This window comes from Pseudophryne corroboree, chromosome 1 (genome assembly GCF_028390025.1).
Source record: "Pseudophryne corroboree isolate aPseCor3 chromosome 1, aPseCor3.hap2, whole genome shotgun sequence".
Lineage (NCBI taxonomy): Eukaryota > Metazoa > Chordata > Amphibia > Anura > Myobatrachidae > Pseudophryne > Pseudophryne corroboree.
In genome coordinates this window covers 216,885,256-216,898,400 of record NC_086444.1, presented here as the reverse complement: position 1 = coordinate 216,898,400, position 13,145 = coordinate 216,885,256, and the positions used below count along the sequence as shown (strand labels likewise).

Sequence of the window (13,145 nt, the reverse complement as noted above, 5' to 3'; positions counted from 1 at the left end):
TAATGCACATAAGTCCACGCGGAATGTGATAGAAAGATGTTTTGGTGTGCTGAAATCTAGGTTTCGGTGTCTGGATAAGTCTGGTGGACTTTTGTTGTATAGTCCCTCCAAGGTGACTCAAATTGTGTTCTGCTGCTGCTTTCTTCATAACTTGTGTTTGCAACAACATCTGCCACATGTTGAGGAGGAGGAGGAGGAAGAAAGCAGCCAGCAAGCAGAGGAATTAGAGACATCTGGTGATACTTGGAGTACTGATGTAGGGAGGCAGGTTAGGCAACAGATCATAAATCACTATTTCTAAGGTAAGCTTGGTTTGCTTATTTCATTTGTTGTGTCTTCATAAATAGATGTTTTGTGTTTTTTGCCAAAATCCATTACTCTGAATGTGTCTGTCTCCTTGACACATACAAACATACCCTCGCTATATGCTTAAAAAAAGTTGCATGTGTATTGTGTGTTTTTTTAATATCAAAACAACAGATTATGGGGGTAATTCCAAGTTGATCGCAGCAGGAATTTTTTTAGCAGTTGGGCAAAACCATGTGCACTGCAGGGGAGGCAGATATAACATTTGCAGAGAGAATTAGATTTGGGTGGGTTATTTTATTTCTGTGCAGGGTAAATACTGGCTGCTTTATTTTTACACTGCAAATTAGATTGCAGATTGAACACACCACACCCAAATCTAACTCTCTCTGCACATGTTACATCTGCCACCCCTGCAGTGCACATGGTTTTGCCCAATTGCTAACAGAATTCCTGCTGCGATCAACTTGGAATTACCCCCTATGAGTGGCATGCATTAAGTCTGGATAAGTGTTCGAAATCTTGCAGTGCTAATTTCTTACAAGCCAACATCAACCATTTAGTATTTTACTTTATCATTGTGTGTAATGTCCTAATGCACAGGTTCACAAACTCGGCCCTCAGGACCACACACAGTGCATGTTTTTCAAGTAACACAGTAGACGCACAGGTGTATGAATTACTCACAGACATATATTAAAAGGTTCACAGGTAGAGCTAATTATGTCATTTGTGATTCTGTGAGTAGACCTGCAAAACATGCACTGTGTGGGTTCCTGATGGCCGAGTTTGAGAACCTGTGTTCCCAAAAAACACTCCTCAACATATAATATGTTAGCCTTGAGGAAAACTATGTGTGATGCACCATCATATTTAAGACTCACAAACTTACTGTAATCTTGAATATTTTTTTTACTCATGTTTGATGCTGTAAACTTGATGATGTGTAAGTAAATACACAGTTTTCCACACATATACATTATTGTACTTTTTTTTTTTAAAGGGTAAAAGTACATATTTGCTTGTTTATGCATCATGTGTAAAAACATGCTTAATAATTTTTAACACACACAAACATGTCCCAACAATACTGACATTCATTTGGACAATGTTTTATAAACAAAACAAAGGCAACATATTACAAGCTTTTTACGCCACTCAACATATTACAAGCTTTTTACGCCACTCAATTGAGTTCATCTTGTAATGTTGTTTAGATAAGATAGCTAAGATATGTATGACTAACATTGTAATTTGGATTATCTGCAGGCAAAGAGAATGATTGGAATCTAGAATGAGTAATGCTTAGAAAAAAATCAAGTGGTCAGTTTACTTCCTGCTAAAGACATTCAGCCTGGCAGGCAATTATTGTATCTGCAGGCAAAGAGAATGATTGGAATCTAGAAAGAGTAATGATTAGAAAAAAATCAAGTGGTCAGTTTACTTCCTGCTAAAGACATTCAGCCTGGCAGGCAATTATTGTATCTGCAGGCAAAGAGAAGGATTGGAATCTAGAAAGAGTAATGATTAGAAAAAAATCAAGTGGTCAGTTTACTTCCTGCTAACATGTATGTGTGGCTACATCAACTTTTTCCTCCTCCAATACCCTAAAAAAAAGAAAAGGAATAAATGTGCGTAATATTTTTTTCTATTATTTTGGCCCACTTATAATTAATGATGTTAAAAAAAGGGTCAAGGAGCTAAGTGTGATATTTTGAACACCATCAAAAACACTTGCAAACTATTTTGTGTTAATTATCACAAATGTCTAACTTGTATTTTTACGTTTTTTTGGGTGGCTGCTTGTCCTGGCCTTTGCCTTTAGCACTGTCATGTTGACGTGCTCTGGTGGACCGTCTTGGTGGTGATGAGACTGGCGTGATATTTGGAGTAGTCGTACCAGAACTGCTGGTTGTTTGCTGTTGGTGCATGCATCTGAGAGTTTCATTCAGGTTAGTGATGGTGGCATTGAGTTCACGTGTAGCAGCATTTTGATTGTCTACTATTCTGATTAAACTTTCATTAATTTTTTGACTGTTTTGAAAAATGTTCATATAACTTTGCTGTTGTCTGTGCTGTTCTTCCATTAGTCTGTGCTGTTCTTCCATTATGCGCTGTAAGTTGTTCATGACCTGTGTAATGTCTGTACGCATGAGTTCCATGGTATTGCCTATTCTGGTTGTTTGCTCATTTTGTCGACTCAGATTTCTTGAGATTCTTCTGAGGTGAGATGGTAGGCTTGCAAACATTTGTGTCTGCTTACGCAGGCAATCTTCATTAGTGGCCTGCTGTCTAGCCCAAATGGTCCAAAACACCTGATCAGGGCCTTGTGTTCCTGGTGTTGTTGGGCTGTGTTGTGGTGGTGGTGTGGTTTGCTGTGGTGGTGTACTCACAGGTGCTGGGGGGCTCATTCCTTGCATTAATGGCAGCATTTCTAAGATGTTTGTCTCCTCCATGTCACTGTGTTGGTGTTGTTGCGGAGGGATGCTGGTCCCAGGACTCGAAGCTGAAATATTAAACATATCTACGTTAGCTATCCATATGTTTGTGAAATGATTAAAAAATACTACACATGGAACACATGTCAAGCAACATCATCACTCATAGCTTAAATGCATACATATGCCTGTTTGTGGCAAATGTGTCTGGTTACTTAATTGTGAAAGCAAACACTTTAGTTTTATTGGAGCTCACACATACTCCACCATAAAAAAACATTGGAATACATAATGTGTTACCTTATAGCTTTGTTCCAACAAACATAGTAATGTTTTTGAATGTATTTTGCAATGTAACCTCAAGCACACATGAGAGTTTCAGAACAAAAAAAACTTGTCTCAAAAAAAAACATGCTTTTTTGTTGCAGCATCTTATACCCAATGTCATACTGTATGACTCAAGTGGACATACATATCTTTACTGGATGTGGACAAGGACATTTAGTTTGGATTCCATTTCAGCTTTTACTTACTGCGGTAAGTATTTTTGTTTTGGAAGTGTTTTGACTTAATGCGGTTATGACTGATTATGATTATGTTCTGACATTTTTCACTTTGATTCCAGTTTGATACTCACAATCAAGATGAGGGGAGTGTGGATGACGTCTTGGAGGTGTGTCCATAATTTGGAGTGGGGGCACCGAACATGCGGACGATAATCTTCGTGGCGGGGTAGCCTGCTGTGTTTGTGCCGGGACAGACGACCTTGCTTTCTTTTCCGCCACAGGTTTCTGGTGGTGATGTCTTCCAGAAGAGCCACTTCTGCTGCTCCATACTTCTTTTGATGGACCTTTTAATGAAAGTGCAATTTTGTTATGGCCATTCCTTTGCAAGCATACCCTATAGTACAATGGACACTTTACCTGCTTCCGCAGCGTCGTCATCATCATCAGATGTGTTAGGATTTACTGGCCGACGAGTAGTACTGCTTTTTTCAGACACTGTATAAAATGAGATATATTCATAAATCATGCTATTGTGTATACATCCACCCATTATGCTTATAAACAGTTTTACATTTAGAAATGCTTGGTTTTGAATTCAAACAAACATAAGGACCAGAAAGCCAAAAATTAAACACAAAAAACAACCACAACACATATGCACTATGGTAACATCAAGACAGCCAAACATGTACAGGACACTGACATAGGCCACAAGTTCAAGGAAAGGTTTTGGTTTTTTTTAAAAACAACAACTTCATTTTGTATTGATTTAAAAAATTTTACAGATGCAATATCTAATTTGCTCTGTGATGTGGCACTCCAAAGACACATTACCAGTATATGTCCCAAAAATTTACAAAACTAATTTTTTGCCAAAAAAATATGCAGTATGGTGTCACGGTACAAATACAAGCCAAATAAAAAAATAAAAAAAAAACATTCTCTAAAGATGACATTACACATGTAAGTGGTTTAAAAACAGCTTTCCAGTACTCCAGCCTCTAACATGACAACGAATTTGTTAACTTAAAAAAAACATGGAACACATATATAAAACATAGTCAGAATGTTTTAGAAATAAAAAATCCCAAAAGGAACACATTATTGCAAGACAAATCAGAGACACACCATGTCCAAACTACACATGCAAAATATCTGTTTGAAAAACACATGACATACAATAAAGTAAGATGTTACATTGGCTTTTAGCTAACACATGACCCAAAACAATGAATTTGCAGACACACACTTGAAGATGGGAGTAATATGCAACGTCACATGAACCAGATTACCAAATTAAACATTTTAACACAAAAAAACAAAACAAAAAAAAACATGCTCACCATTCTTCCTTGGCCTATCTGAATCCCGGACATGGGTTGCAGAGACAACTTCAGGAGGTATTACACTCCGCATGGGCTCCTCATACTCCAGATAACTTGCTATATAGGGCTGGCCACCACCGGTTTTCCGAGCAGACTTGGCCTCCTTGGCCATTTTGGACTTGACACGTCGCTTTATGTCATAGTACCGTTTGCGTTATGTGTCCTCCGTCCGCTTGACCACCCCCTCACTATTGACAGCAGCAACTACTTTCGACCACAACAACATCTTCCTCCGTGTTGGCACCTTGGCAGACTCAGGGCCAAATAGCTGCCTCTGATACTTCATCAGCTCACGCACCAATGCCACATTTTCTGCAAAACTGAACTTAACATTCCGCCCAGTCTTAGTAGTGGTGCGTGGCTGCGGAGCACTCTGACTGTCACTGTCAGTTGAGGCTGCTGCAGCAACCTCACCCACCTCCTCCACCTCACTAACACTCACCTCCTCCACCTGACCGACCTCCTCCCCCTCACTCACACCCTCCACCTCTGAGTCACACATAATTGTGTGTCTACACAGTTAACACAGGAAAAAAACAAACAAACAAACAACACACTCCTCCACTACCACTATACAACTCACACACACACACACACACACACACACACACACACACACACACACACACACACACACAAACACTGACAAGGGACTATAAAGAAAAATAACTTGGACTAAAAATGAGACAAAACCACAAAATACAAGACAACAAGAATGACAAGATGACTTTCAAACACAATACCACACTCAGAAATCGCTACCAACACTCCTCAACAAACCACAAATTTACCTACATCCACAGCACAACCTCCCTCCTCCTCACCACTAACTATACCCACAAGGTGCGGACGGTTTGGGGCGTATTTATATGGTTGCGCACAGACACTCCTACCATCTGAAACACAACCAATCACAAACGGGGATGAAAATCGAAACTGAAAGTGAAAATGCGGCCGCAGGAAAAAAAAACCCTGCCGCGTTTAACTTAGCTAAAAAAACTGCTAATCCAACAAAAACACGTACGCAAACGACAATGACGGCCGTAAATGTGCCAAAAAAAAAAACGACTGGCATCGACATCGGAAAACTCGAAAAGCATAAAGTCGACTGCTTCGTAACTTTGCGTATATGGATTCAAAAAGTTGCATGAAAATGCACCCGATACAAAACGAGTTTAAACACTACACAAACCGAATCAAACACGAATATTAGTAAATATTGGCCATAGTGTGTATCTTTCATGGATAGAATGATGTCATTTGCAATATAGGGCAAAAAATTAGGGAACTTGCTTATTCCCAATAAAATGTAATCTGTAGCCCAGACTTCACAAAATAAAATACAGATTTAATGAACAATAACATAAAAACGGCTAGACAACACACGTACAAGATTTAAAATTATAAAAGCTTATCTGTCCATCATAGGAATGGGGAGGTCAGCAACAAACTATCCCCAGCGCGTTTCGTCCGTCAAGGTGTGGACTTCTTCCTCCCCTTGAAGAAGTCCACACCTTGACGGACGAAACGCGTTGGAACTGTTTGCTGCTGAACTCCCCTTGATGGACAGATAAGCGTTTGAACCTTTTTTATCCTGTACGCATAATCTTTGGCTATCTTGTGTCCTGGGGATAGTTTGTTGCTGACCTCCCCATTCCTATGATGGACAGATAAGCTTTTAGAATTTTAAATCTTGTACGTGTGTTGTCTAGCCGTTTTTATGTTATTGTTCATTAAATCTGTATTTTATTTTGTGAAGTCTGGGCTACAGATTACATTTTATTGGGAATAAGCAAGTTCCCTAATTTTTTGCCCTATATTGCAAATGACATCATTCTATCCATGAAAGATATACACTATGTTTGCTGTTCTTTTCTTTTTACATGTTAATCTTAAATGATGAACATCGGCTGGAAGTTCTCACTTACCAGATAAGTGCCCAAGGCCATAACTCCACCCACCTGAGTATTTCCGTTATAATTGTTATTACACTCATTAGAGCTTATTTTCTCTACTACCTATCTTTATCTATGTGTATACCATACACTAATCTTGTATTATGAGCTGCTACTCTTAAAAAGGGTTAAAGAGTGTTCTTTATAATTTCCACTGCACATCTGTACTAAAGCGCCTAGGTTTCTGCTTTTCTATGTGTATATATATATATATATTAAACGCATACATATATATATATATATATATATATATATATATACATATACATACATACAGTACACGTCTACTGTATACAGTATACACATGTATATATATATCATATGTGTGTGTGTGTGTTTATATGTATGTATGTATATATATATATATATATACATGTGTATATATGTATGCACATGGATATATATGTACTATAATTAAAATAAAGTAAACTTTTATTAATCACTTACAAGTGCCACCAGGAAGACAGCAGGCTGCAGAGGACGCTAGACAGCCATTAATAATACTCATGCAGCTAAAAAATAAATAAAATAAAAAATCTTTTTTTTGTTGTTGCTGGAGGGGGGTTTCTGGGTGCTCGGAAACCCCCCTGGGTGCGCCACTGGCACTGCTGCTGGGGCATTACTAGGGTCACTACTCGGGACACTACTACAGGAGGCATCAGGGGCACTGCATAAGGGTCACCACTACTATAGGCTCTGCATAAGGGGCATTGCATAAGAGGCACTACCACTATGGGCTCTGCCTAAGGGGCACTACCACTGTGGGTACTGCATAAGGGGCAATACTGCTGTGGACATTATGTGTATTAATGGCACTACTACTGTGGGCAGTGTATATAATGGGCACTAATGTATGTATTGTGTAAAAGGGGCACTACTGTGTGTCATAATATGAATAAGAGACACTACTAAGTAGTGTAATGTGAATAAGATTGTGCTACTGTGTGCTGTAATGTCAATTGGGGACATTATTGTGTGACCACGTCCCTTTCTTTTTGAGACTACGCCCCTTTTTTACAGCGCATGCAGTCCCAATACTTAGTAGATGCTGGGGAGGGTGGTGGGGGGGGGGGGGGAGTTAGTCCCACCACCTCTCTAGGACCACTTTAAGCACTGAGTGGCAGGATGCAATGGAGTCCGAGATCGCTGTAGGTGCGGTATGCCGAATGACCTTGTATGTTTTTTTAAAGGTGTAAACAGGGCTGTTTCTAGCCAATTTGGCTACCAGTGTGAGATCTGAAAATGCGCCCCCCATTGACAAAAAAATAAATGCACTCCCCCCCATAGATATTAAAAGTTCCTGGCAAGGGAGCATGACCTCGCTAAAATGGGCGTGGTCTTGCCTGCAAAGACTACCTTACACCCCAGTTTTTAACCCTGCACCAACAGATCACGGCCACCACAGGAGAAAATAATAAATTCCACCATATTAAGTCCCACACAGTAATGCCCCCTGCACCATATTATGCCACACCCTGCAATGCCTTTGATACATTATGCCCTACAGTAAAGCTTCTAATTACTTTTAAATTACCTGCTTGTTGCCAGGGGTTTCATGCTCTGAGATCCATGCTGGTTGCCAGGGGTTTCATGCTCTGGAACGGGTGTTATGATCGTTACAAGGGCTGTGTAATGCCAGTTATCATGGCTGTGTAATGCCAGTTGCCAGGGCTGTGTAATGCCAGTTGCCAGGGCTGTGTAAATTACACAGCCCTGGCAACTGGCATTACACAGCCCTGCCAACTGGCATTACACAGCCCTGGCAACTGGCATTACACAGCCCTGGCAACTAGCATTACACAGCTCTGGCAACTGACATTACACAGTGTAATGTCAGATGCCAGGGCTGTGTAATGCTAGTTGTCAGGGCTGTGTAGTTCTCTTTTGTGTTTGTTTACTGCGGCCGCCCACCCGCCCGGCTGCTCGCCAGCCCACCCGCCATTATCTCCCTCCACCCGCCCGTTTGTGAGTGTCCTGGCTCCCCCTCCTCTCCGTCATTACTACACCGCTCGGGGCGGAGTTTCGCGTAATGACATGTTTGCATTGTGATGTCATGATGCAAATGAGTCATTACGTGAAACTCTGCCCCCCGAGCGGAGTAATAATGACAGGGAGGAGGGGAAGCACACCAAGAGCCACCAAAAGCCACGGCGGGCGCCCCGTGCGAAACGGCTCTGGGCACAAACACGAGGCAAAAGCATGCCTTGTAAGTGATTGCCCCTTTAAAAAAAAGTCAGAGATCTGTGGCTGATGCGGATTGAGTGTTTGCCAGTTTGCTGAGTACCTAGTGATATCATCTGCAGATAGCCAGAAAGCAGACGCATGCATATTCGCTTATGCCGAGAAGGGACGGAGGGCTGTAAAGTTGGCAGGGTATGCTAGGTGTGTTTTTGCACAGCTGTATGTACACACCAGTGACCATACCTCCCAAGTGTCCCAATTGTCCCGTTTTTTTCGGACTGTACCGCTGTCCCACCCGCAGGCCGCAGTGTCATGCGGTGGGGGGGCAGTTAGGAGGCTCCTGTCACTGCTGCTCTACGCACAGCGTCTATTCCCAAGTGACAGAGGGAGAGGGGCATGCCAGCAGCTCAGAGAGCGCTGGGCATGCCCCATCAGTGACGGTAAAAGGGGGTGTGACTCGCGATCGTAGCTCTGCCACAAGGCCATGCCCCCTTTCATTTAGGCCATGCCCCTTTTTGGGCACGCGCAAAGGTCCCTCTTTATGATTTAAAAAGTTGGGATGTACTGTATGCCAGTGACCGTTTTCAGCACTCACCAAATTCCCAGTAGTACAGTATATACTGCTGCACCTGCGTGTAATGCCCACACGAACCCTTTAGCTCATACATTGTGTGTAAATCTGGCTCTGGTACTAGCGAGTGTCTCCTGAGTCAATTACCTCACCGCATGTCCCTGCTAGATACACAGCATGCGTCCAAATACGCAGCATCGCAGAAACATTAAGAACATTGGGGGTAATTCCAAGTTAATCGCAGCAGGAATTTTGTTAGCAGTTGGGCAAAACCATGGGGGTCATTCCGAGTTGTTCGCTCGCAAGCTGCTTTTAGCAGCTTTGCACATGCTAAGCCGCCGCCTACTGGGAGTGAATCTTAGCTTATCAAAATTGCGAACGAAAGATTAGCAGAATTGCGAATAGACACTTCTTAGCAGTTTCTGAGTAGCTCCAGACTTACTCGGCATCTGCGATCAGTTCAGTGCTTGTTGTTCCTGGTTTGACGTCACAAACACACCCAGCGTTCGCCAAGACACTCCTCCGTTTCTCCAGCCACTCCCGCGTTTTTCCCAGAAACGGTAGCGTTTTATCACACACTCCCATAAAACGGCCAGTTTCCGCCCAGAAACACCCACTTCCTGTCAATCACATTACGATCACCAGAACGAAGAAAAAACCTCGTAATGCCGTGAGTAAAATTCCTAACTGCATAGCAAATTTACTTGGCGCAGTCGCACTGCGGACATTGCGCATGCGCATTAGCGACTAATCGCTCCGTTGCGAGAAAAAAATAACGAGCGAACAACTCGGAATGACCCCCCATGTGCACTGCAGGGGAAGCAGATTTAACATGTGCAGAGAGAGTTAGATTTGGGTGTGGTGTGTTCAATCTGCAATCTAATTTGCAGTGTAAAAATAAAGCAGCCAGTATTTACCCTGCACAGAAATAAAATAACCCACCCAAATCTAACTCTTTCTGCGTATGTTATATCTGCCTCCCCTGCAGTGCACATGGTTTTGCCCAACTGCTAACAAAATTCCTGCTGCGATCAACTTGGAATTACCCCCATTGTTAGGACCACTGGACATCTGTACAGTCCTACGGTTGCTACAACTATGCTGCATAGATCAGTGAAACTGCATCCGAAGACATACAGTAGTTGCTGGCTTCAGTATTACCCAAAATGGTGCTGTCACACCCCTGTTCTGAACAACACTCCCCGCCACCACCCCCATACCCCCATACGCCTGCAGCTTGTCAATCAAACTGCGACTAACAACACACTGCGACTGACATCGCAACAGTATCACTGCGGCTCCGCATGCACAGACCACAAAACATCGGAACGTTGCGACCGAATGTAAACTGTGTCCGACCCTGAATTAGGCCATATATCATCTCTACAGAATTTTATTTTATCCTTTCTTAACATCGACGTTTTACATTTATACTGTAGCTCATTTGCTCTGTAGAATTAATAGGAATGAAATAGAATATGCAAAACTTGTTATATTGCTTTCAAATGTTAAAGATAAAGGACTGACTGTGTAGATACTGATAAAATGTGCGCATTTCAGAATGAAGCTGTATCCATGGCAACTGTTCACATATTTCTCTAACAAAAGATAGAACTGTAGAATTGTATATTTGAATGTGATGATTTAGTCACAGCTATAAACAATAAAGATATTCATTTGAATGTACTTTTATAATTATCCTGAAATAGCAGGAGATTTTATCCATTTCCATTCTTATTGTACACTCTTTTAATTATATAGTGAACAAAAATGTACTCACCGCAGACTGCAAACAGACAGTACTGAGTGCACCGACAAGAGGGTGTAACAGAGTGGACCAATAGGAACCATTTTCCATTTACCTGTCAGGACAGGGTCATGAATGAGTGAGTGGAGAAGGTAATCCAAGTTTCACGCCTGAGGGTTTGATTTGCCTTGGACAGGTGTTTGTGGGCGGAGCTAGTTTAGATGGAGTGTGAATGAAGCGAGGAGGCTTTAACCAGGCTTTGCGAATGGAACTTGAAATTAAGCAGATACAGATATACTTAGAAGAATCTATGGTGTTCTAGCAGTGATGAGCCCAAAGACAAATGGTACATGAGCAATACTTTATTAAAACTGATAAACATCCTAGTGATATCTGGTGGACCCCCTTTCTTCAAAGTAAAGCATTCGTTACCTTCAACCCAGAAATAAAGACACGGAGACTTGAATTTTGGCAGAAAAATTGCTAGCTATTTATTTGACCCTAACCAATAGCAAACCTGTAATAGAAAGTTTTTATTAAGATGCCGATCCAGCCGGCATATGGTGGCAGAAAAAAGAACGGCTCTATTAACCTAAACTAACCGTAAAATACTAAAAATTCGAAACCCTCCTAATTTTACTACAACTATCAAAAACCGGTAATAGGTGACAACTCAACCCCCACAGTGACTACCCACCCTGATGGGTGCCCTGCCGCTGCCTTCCCGGACGGGTGGTCAAGCGGCCAATAAGTCGATGGAGGTGAGTGCACCTAAACCATACCAAACTGTAAAACACTACAGCTTACCATACAAATACAAACTGCCGTTCTTTTCCGCCAATAAATAGCCAACGATAAAACCAGCCAACAATTTAACGCCAAGGCACCACGTGCCAGAACCTCTGACAAAAAGGGGCGGGAGGGTGGGAAGGCAAATCACCACAAGAGAGAACTAAAATGGCCTCACCTTCCCTATATATATTAACCCCTCCCCTTCAAGAAGGCTGTACTTTCCTCACAGCTAGGTCCACCCCTCCCCAGATGTTTAACTCTTTCCTTTCCTATGCAGTCAATTCTCTCTCCTAAACATCCTAGTGATATCTGGTGGACCCCCTTTCTTCAAAGTAAAGCATTCGTTACCTTCAACCCAGAAATAAAGACACGGAGACTTGAATTTTGGCAGAAAAATTGCTAGCTATTTATTTGACCCTAACCAATAGCAAACCTGTAATAGAAAGTTTTTATTAAGATGCCGATCCAGCCGGCATATGGTGGCAGAAAAAAGAACAGCTCTATTAACCTAAACTAACCGTAAAATACTAAAAATTCAAAACCCTCCTAATTTTACTACAACTATCAAAAACCGGTAATAGGTGACAACTCAACCCCCACAGTGACTACCCACCCTGATGGGTGCCCTGCCGCTGCCTTCCCGGACGGGTGGTCAAGCGGCCAATAAGTCGATGGAGGTGAGTGCACCTAAACCATACCAAACTGTAAAACACTACAGCTTACCATACAAATACAAACTGCCGTTCTTTTCCGCCAACAGCGAAAGACTCATCCCCAAAGTCTTCGCACCGCCACCATAACCTACCCTAACTCCTGCAAAACGAAACCCAGATCCTCCAGAAAAAACATCATCCCCGCTGTCACGATCCGGGTATCTGGACGCCATTTCTTACCCATCAGATGCCTCCTAAGGCTGGCTCAGCGCTCCAGGACCGGATCCCATCTGTTATCCTGATGTGTACATTCCTGTATCCTCTCCTGTCACTCTGGGACGCTGTCACAGTAAACGCCATATTACACCTGGCATGGCGTCTCCCGCGGCCTCCGCCGCCGTCCCTGAACTTCTGCATGCAGAGTGTCTGAGTGGCGATTACGTCAGCCGCGGCCTCCGCTGTGTCCGCGTGGTTGGATGTGCATCTGTCAGTCTGGCGCCTCCTGTCTCCGGTGGCCGGCGCCGCCATTACTGTTTTCATTACCACATGGATTACAAACCAAACTTCCCTCCAAGTGTCTGCATGGGCGCAGCCATCTTGGATTCTGTCAG

At 42.4% G+C, this 13,145-nt stretch overlaps 1 long non-coding RNA gene across 1 annotated transcript; it reads left to right on the top strand.

Moving 5' to 3' along the window:
- The first annotated feature begins 2,164 nt into the window (after positions 1-2,164).
- Positions 2,165-3,469, top strand: LOC135052502 (uncharacterized). The gene is made up of 3 exons (XR_010242230.1): positions 2,165-2,258; positions 3,173-3,281; positions 3,370-3,469. It is a non-coding gene; the product is annotated as an uncharacterized LOC135052502 (long non-coding RNA).
- The last annotated feature ends 9,676 nt before the right edge of the window (positions 3,470-13,145 follow it).